Source organism: Moschus berezovskii, chromosome 25 (genome assembly GCF_049115385.1).
Source record: "Moschus berezovskii isolate FMDL1 chromosome 25, NW_MosBer_1.0, whole genome shotgun sequence".
NCBI classification, from domain to species: domain Eukaryota; kingdom Metazoa; phylum Chordata; class Mammalia; order Artiodactyla; family Moschidae; genus Moschus; species Moschus berezovskii.
The window spans coordinates 39,826,762-39,833,968 of record NC_142484.1 but is presented as its reverse complement, the minus strand read 5'-3'; the positions used below and the strand labels follow the sequence as shown (position 1 = coordinate 39,833,968).

Here is a 7,207-nt window from a genome sequence, read left to right as displayed (position 1 = left end):
TGTCCATGGAATTCTCCAGGCAAATACTGGAGTGGGTAGCCATTCCTTCTTCACGGGATCTTCCTGACCCAAGGATGAAACATGGGTCTCCTGAGTTGCAGGCAGATTCTTTACCGTCTGAGACACCAAGAAAGCCCCTAAGCCCCTACATATATTTGTGTGTGTGTATAAAAACTGAATCACTTTGCTGGTATAGCAGAAATTAACATAACTTCGTAAATCCAGCTATACTTCAATAAAGGAACAATGCAGCCATGACAAAATATTGTTATTTATAGTCTGAATACTGGTTTCCCAAAGATGTTGTCATCCTAATTCCTGGAAACTCTGAATGTGCTACCTTATATGGCAAAAGGGACTTTACCGTTGTGATTGAGTAAAAATCTTGAGATGGGGAGATTTCCTGGATAATCAGGGTGGGTCCAATGTAATCAGAAGAGTCCTTGTGAGAGGAAGGCATGTGAGTCAAAGTCAGAGAAGGAAGTATGCCAAGGGAAACAAAGGTCAGAGAGAGAGATTGAATTTGGAGGCGGAAGAAGGGGCCATGAGCTAAGGAATGTAAGTAGCCTCAAGTAACTTGAAAAGACAGGAAAGGGGATTGTCCTTTACAGCTTCTAGGAGGAATGTGACCCTAACTGACATTTTCATTTTAGGCCTGTAAAACTTTTGGACTTCTGAACTCCAGAACTGCGAGAGAGTAAATTTGTGTTGCTTTAAGTTACTAATTTTATAGTAATTTCTTACAGCAGCAAAAAGAAGCTAATATAATTATTACAACTATAATTTAAAGAGCATCTATTCTGCACAAAATATCACATGTACGTTAACCCTAACTCCAGGACCAACTTAATGGGTGTTCAACCTATGCAGTTACACAAACCCCACACTTAGGAGCGATCTGCACTTGGTTTAATGCTCTGCTGGTGTTGACTTGAAACTTTTAATAACTACCTTACAAGGGGCCATCTTATGCTCCTCTATTGGGCTCCCCTGTGGCTCAGCTGGTAAAGCATCCACCTAAAATGTAGGAGACCTGGCTTCGATCCCTGTGAGGGGAAGATCCCCTGGAGAAGGGAACAGCTACCCACTCCAGTATTCTGACCTGGAGAATGCCATGGACTGTATAGTCCATGGGGTTGCAAAAAGTCAGACATGACTGAGTTAACTTAACTTTCGTCCTATTTTTTCATTTCACATCATCCTTGTTACCATTACTCTGAGCTCTTTCTCAGGTAAATTGCTTTTGTCCATTCCACTTCACTTAGTCCTTCTTCATGTTATTTTTCTCTTGTTCCTTCAAAGGGAACATATTCTTCTGCTGCTTCATTTTGTGTAAGTTCCGCTTTTATTTTTGTGTGTGTAGTGAGTGAGTTACATTGGAGAAGTGGCCCTTTGGCTGATGCATCCCACCTGTGCAGTCCCCTCTGGCCGCCTAAGCCACATGCTCTAGGGGTTCCCCCTAAGAGACTTGTGTGGGTCCTTCTGTTGTGGTGGGCTAACTATGTGGGTGGTCAGGGAGGCTTGGTTGGCCCCTAGTCTGGTTGGTTATCAGGTCCAACCTTGTGTAGATGGTGCTGGCCACTGTTTGGTGGGTGCTGGCCGTGAGGTGGCTGGTTCTGGAAGCCTTGTGAGCTCTGGACTAGCGCTGGCTCACTGGTGGTGGCGTCAGGGTCCCAAAGACTCTGGAACTGTTGCCCATCCCTGGGTCGGGAAGATCCCCTGGAGAAAGAAATGGCAGCCCACTCCAGTATTCTTGCCTGGAGAATCCCATGGACAGAGGAACCTGGCAGGCTACAGTCCATGGGGTTGCCAAGAGTCAGACATGACTTAGCAACTGAGCATTCACGCACGCTAATGCTGGGACCCTGATGCTGGGTGGGTGCAAGTCACTCAGTCATGTCCAACTCTTTGTGACCCCATGGACTATACAACCCATGGAATTCTCCAGGCCAGAATACTGGAGTGGATAGCTTTTCCCTTCTCCAGGGGATCTTCCTAACCCAGCGATTGAACCCAAGTCTCCCGCACTGCAGGCGGAATTTGTTATCAACTGAGCCAGAAGGGAAGCCCATGGGGACCCCGATGCTGGGAAAGATGAAAGACGAAAGGAGGAGAGGGTGGCAGAGGATGAGATGGTTGGACAGCATCACCCACTCAACGGACATGAACTTGGACAAACTCTGGGAGATGGTGGGGGATAGGGAAGCCTGGTGTGCTGAAGTCTGTGGGGTCGTAAAGAGTCAGACACGACTTAGTGACTGAGCAAACAACAAAGCACGCATACACACCCTGGTGGCAGAGCTGGTTCCTGAGTCTAGCTGCAGGGCCCAGGGATCGCAGAGCTTGTTTCAGATCACTGGCTGGGTATAGGGTCAGAGGTGTCCCTAATGTTGCATTGGCAGGAGCAGGGCCCAGCTGGTCCCAGGGGAGCATCCAGCCTGCATTGAAGGAACATCGTTTTCTTGCTTCTGGTGTCTGCCCCCTGGCGGGTGAGGCTGGTCTAGAGGCTTGCGTAGGCTTCCTGGTGGAGGGGCAGCAATTCTTTGGCATTCTGCCTTCTTTATGGTCCAGCTCTCACAACTGTATGTAACCAATGGGAAGACCATACCCTTGACTATATGGACCTTTGTCATCAGAGTAATGTGTCTGCTTTTCAACACACTGTCTAGGTTTGTCATCACTTTCCTGCCAAGATTAGCAATTGTCTCCTGATTTCATGGCTGCAGTCACCATCAACAGTGATTTTGGAGCCCAAGAAGAGGAAATCTGTCACTACTTTCACCTTTTCCCCTTCTATTTGTCATGCAGTAATGGGGCCAGAGAATGGCAAGCCACTCCAATACTCTTGCCTAGAAAATCCCATAGATGGAGGAGCCTGGTAGGCTGCGGTCCGTGGGGTCGCTATGGGTCGGACGTAACTGAGCGACTTCACTTTCTCTTTTCACTTTCACACATTGGAGAAGGAAATGGCAACCCACTCCAGTGTTCTTGCCTGGAGAATCCCAGGGACGGGGGAGCCTGGTGGGGTTCCGTCTGTGGGGTCACACAGAGTCGGACACGACTGAAGTGACTTAGCAGCAGCAGTAGCAGCAATGGGGCCAGATGCCATGATTTTAGGTTTTTTAATATTTAGTGTTAAGCCAGCTCTTCCACTCTTCTCCTTCACCCTCATCAAGAGGTTCTTTAGTTCCTCTTCGCTTTCTGCCATGAGAAAGGTATCATCCATCTATCTGAGGTTGTTGTTTCTCCTGCCTGTCTTGATTCCAGCTTGTAATTCATCCAGCCCGGCATTTCTCATGATATGCTCAGCATATAGGTTAATCAAACAGGGTGACAGGAGACAACCCTATCGTAGTCCTTTCTTGATCTCGAACCAATCAGTTGTTCCATACAGGGTTCTAACTGCTGCTTTTTGACCTGCATACAGTTTTCTCAAGAGACAGGTAAGGTGGTCTGGTGTTCCCATCTCTCTAAGAACTTTATAGTCCAGCATGAACCATAATGCTTACTGACAAGTCTAAGACAAGGGGCCTCTGATCACTGAGTATTTCTCATTCCGGCTCTCTCTGGCTTTCCCCCTACAGAACTCCTGTGAGATTCCTCAAGATAGGGAAAAAAAAAAAACAAAATTTACTTCCCCTAGTCCTGTGGGGCTCTTGCAATTAAGTTCCACTGGTCTTCAAAGTCAGATGTTCTGTGGGCTCATCCTTCCAGTGCCAGACCCATGGGCTGAGGCTTAGAACTCTCACTCCAGTGGGAGGATTCTCCTCAATATATGTATTTTCTGCTTTGTGGGGTTATCCACCTGGGGGATATGGGATTTGATACAGCACGAGTCCCTGGCTCTGACCCTCCTCACTGTGGTCCTTTCTTTATGACTTTAATTGTAAAGGACCTTTTCTGGTAGGTTCCGGTCTTTTTCATTGATGATTGTCCTGCAGTTAGGGGTGATTTTGGTATGTTCATGAGAGGAGGTGAGCTCACGGGCTTTCTACTCTGCCATCTGAGGTTGCGCTCCCCTGCACAAAAATTACAGTATTCACCTTGCAGAACTGTACAAGCAGAAATAACAGATACGAAGTGCCCACACAGCATTGGCCAACAGCAAGGACTCAAATAGATGGGAGTTTTTCTTGCTCAAAGTCCCAGACTTAGTAAGAGCTGAGTGAGGATTTCGGGCCCACGCTTTCCCCGATACTTCTCTTTTCTCCTGGACTTGTATTGTGGAGGATCATTCTGGCATATCTGGGGGGTGGTGGGGGGGTGGTGGTGAAGGGAAAGGCTAGAGCAGGAAGAACAGTCCTGAGATTGTGACAATATAGTAGACAATTTCTGGAAAGACTGTCCATCTCACACCCTCTCTTTTCCTCTGATGATTGCCTCTGATACGTGAAGACTATCCTCCAGCATCTGTTTTTCTCTCACATGACTCAATCCCTCCACCCTCAGGATCTTCACTGGTCTCCAGACTCTCCCAGAAATTTAGTACTTTGAATTGAGAGAGGCAGAGGTTAAGCAATTTTGGAACCAAGTCACGTTCATAGCGGTTGTTCGAGAGACAGTCCATGGGCAACCTCCTTGCTTTCAAGGTCCCTGGAGCAGCCCTGGAGTTGCCTTTCCCATGATTGCTCAGTTCCTCCTTTGATTCCATGCATGTGTATCCATTCAGTAAAATCTTTTTTTCTTTTCCTTCTTCAAATGACATAGTTATGACCAATAAAACCCTATCTAATAGACATTATTATTTGCTACAATTACTGGGAGAAATAATGAAAACATGAATGAAATTAATGCAATAGGTTTGGAGATAAGAAGACTCAGTTGAGAGACATGTAGGGATATGTAGGGTGGGAGAGGAGTGACTTCCAGGTTTCTGACTTGGGTGATTGGGTAGATGTTGCCACCATCACCAAAGATGTGAGAAGAGAAGGAGTTGGTTGGAAGGGGAAATACTGGAGTTGAGATGTCGAGGGGACATTCAGATGGAGATGTACAACAGGAAGCTAGACATATGTACAGAAAGTCCCCTACATACGAATGAGCTCCCTTCCAAGAGCACATTTGTAAGTCCAATTTGTGCGTAAGTCTAGCAAAGTTAGGCTTACAAAGACGAGGTCCTCACCTAATATAATTGGCTATCTAGTACTGTACAGTAATAAGTTTATAGTACTTTTCATACAAGTAAGACCCAGTAAAGCAAACACAAAAAGAAAGAAAACATTTTTAAAGTTAATTATTAATCTTTGGCTACGCTGGGTCTTCATTGCTCTGTGTGGGCTTTCTGCAGTTGTGACGAGCAGGGGCTGCCCTCCACTGCCCTGCGCGGGCCTCTCATTGCAGCGGCTTCTCTTGTTGAGCAGCACAGCCTCTAGGTGCAGGAGCTTCAGGAGTTGCAGCACCCGGGCTCGGAAGTTGCAGCTCTCCGGCTCTGGAATGTTGGCTCAGTAGTTGTGGCACATGGACTTATTGCTTGTGGAGTCTTCCCGGACCAGGGATTGAACCCACATCCCCTGCATTGGCAAGCCGATTCTTATCCACTGCGCCACCAGGGAAATCCGAAAGAAAACATTTTTAGTCTTACAGTACAGGACCTTGAAAAGTACAGTAGCACAGTACAACAGCAGGCACACGGGGGCTGGCATCGGGTGAACAGGCAAGAAGAGCTACTGACTGGAGGGGAAAGTGGAGGTGGGAGTTGGTAGAGCTGAAGGATCGTCAGGAACAGAGATGGAGGGCAGGCTGCAATTTCACTCCTGCCTGATGTTGATAGCACAGGTTCTGGTTCCTTGCTGGATTCAACTCTATCTACCCTCTTGAACAAAAAATCCAGTGATTCTGGGTAGTAGCTCTTTTTTTTTTTTTTTTCCTTGTCATAGATGGCACAGTACCACTGGCCTGCATTCTGAACGGCTGCTACATTCTTTGTACTAATTTAAGTTCGGGTCTTGTGCCTTGAAAATTAACAGTACCTCCTCCAATAGAACTAAATTAGGTGACTGGACATGCAAATACACATTTGTGTCTTTCACAACTTGAAGGTTTGTGTGCAGAGGACTTACTGTATCTGGATGTCATAGGAGAGGAGCCTTGCCTAGAGATAAATGCTGGGGAGTGGTCAGCGTTTCTGTAGTCATTCCTGCTATGGGAGTGGTTAAGCTTATGCAGAGTACTAAGTGGGAAAAGAATCCCGTGAATGAAATCTTTTGGAATACCGATCTCTAAAAGGCAAGTAAAGGCAAAGAAACTCTCAAAGAGGACTGAGAAGGAAAGGTCAGAGAGGGAGGAGCAGAACCAGAAGAGATGCCAAATGGAGGGGGAGTTTGAAAAAGGAGCTGCCGAAGTCAGCATAGCACCCTAGTAGCATTGTCTTCAACTACTGCTGAGGTCCTGCAACCCCCGCCCCCAATCAAACATAGCTGGACCCACATTCCCAAACCCAGCTCCTTCTGCGACCCTTTGCTCTGACGATAGGTGCTCCTGCACTGCCTGACCTCTTTAGATCAAAGACTCAGACTGACTAAAGGCTGTTAAAAAAAATGTTAAGCTTAACCAACAACAAAAGAGATGCAAATTGAACTTTAAGATTCTATTATATATTGCATTATTAATACACATGAATAAAGCAATAAAATCGCTTCTTGGCTTTTTGTCTTAAGATCAAGGGTACTGTGAATAAAGCCATAAAGTGTTATGTTGGCAGAGACGATGGGGAAGTGGGAAGGCATAAGATTTGCAGGTGGCATTATTACCACAGCCAATCTTTGCAGAGTAACCTGGGAAGCAGTGACAAAGGGCTGTGTGTGCCCTTTGTTCCACTTCAGAGCATATCTGAAGGATATAAACTAAAGGAAAAAAGTAGTAAGTGGTACAGAGCCTCCTCCCACTACTTAAAGTAAAACTGGAAACAGTACTAACCCTCAGCTTTAACATAATACTTAAACAACGTCCAATGCTTTGGAACACTATGTAACCATTAAAACTGACAATCACGGTGCATATGGAAATATGTGTAAGAAATAGTGTTAAGCGAAAAAAAGAAAGCACACCAAATGAAGATGAGGGTGTTGTGAAACTAGAACCCTTGCATATTGTTGATAGAAATTTAAAATTATTCCTAGAGAGATAGGAATGAAAGTTGACACAGCAATCTCATTTCTAGAAAAAAGAAAACTTATGTGCACTCAAAAATGTGTACATGAATATTCAT

The 7,207-nt window shown here is 45.7% G+C and overlaps 1 long non-coding RNA gene across 1 annotated transcript in view; it reads right to left on the bottom strand.

Annotated features, from left to right (window-relative positions):
• Positions 1–4,244: 4,244 nt before the first annotated feature.
• Positions 4,245–7,207, bottom strand: part of LOC148773895 (uncharacterized) — a 40,998-nt gene continuing 38,035 nt past the window's right edge. Inside the window, exon 3 of the long non-coding RNA XR_016036369.1 lies at positions 4,245–5,537. This is a non-coding gene — a long non-coding RNA (uncharacterized LOC148773895). The remainder of the gene's footprint in view (positions 5,538–7,207) is intronic.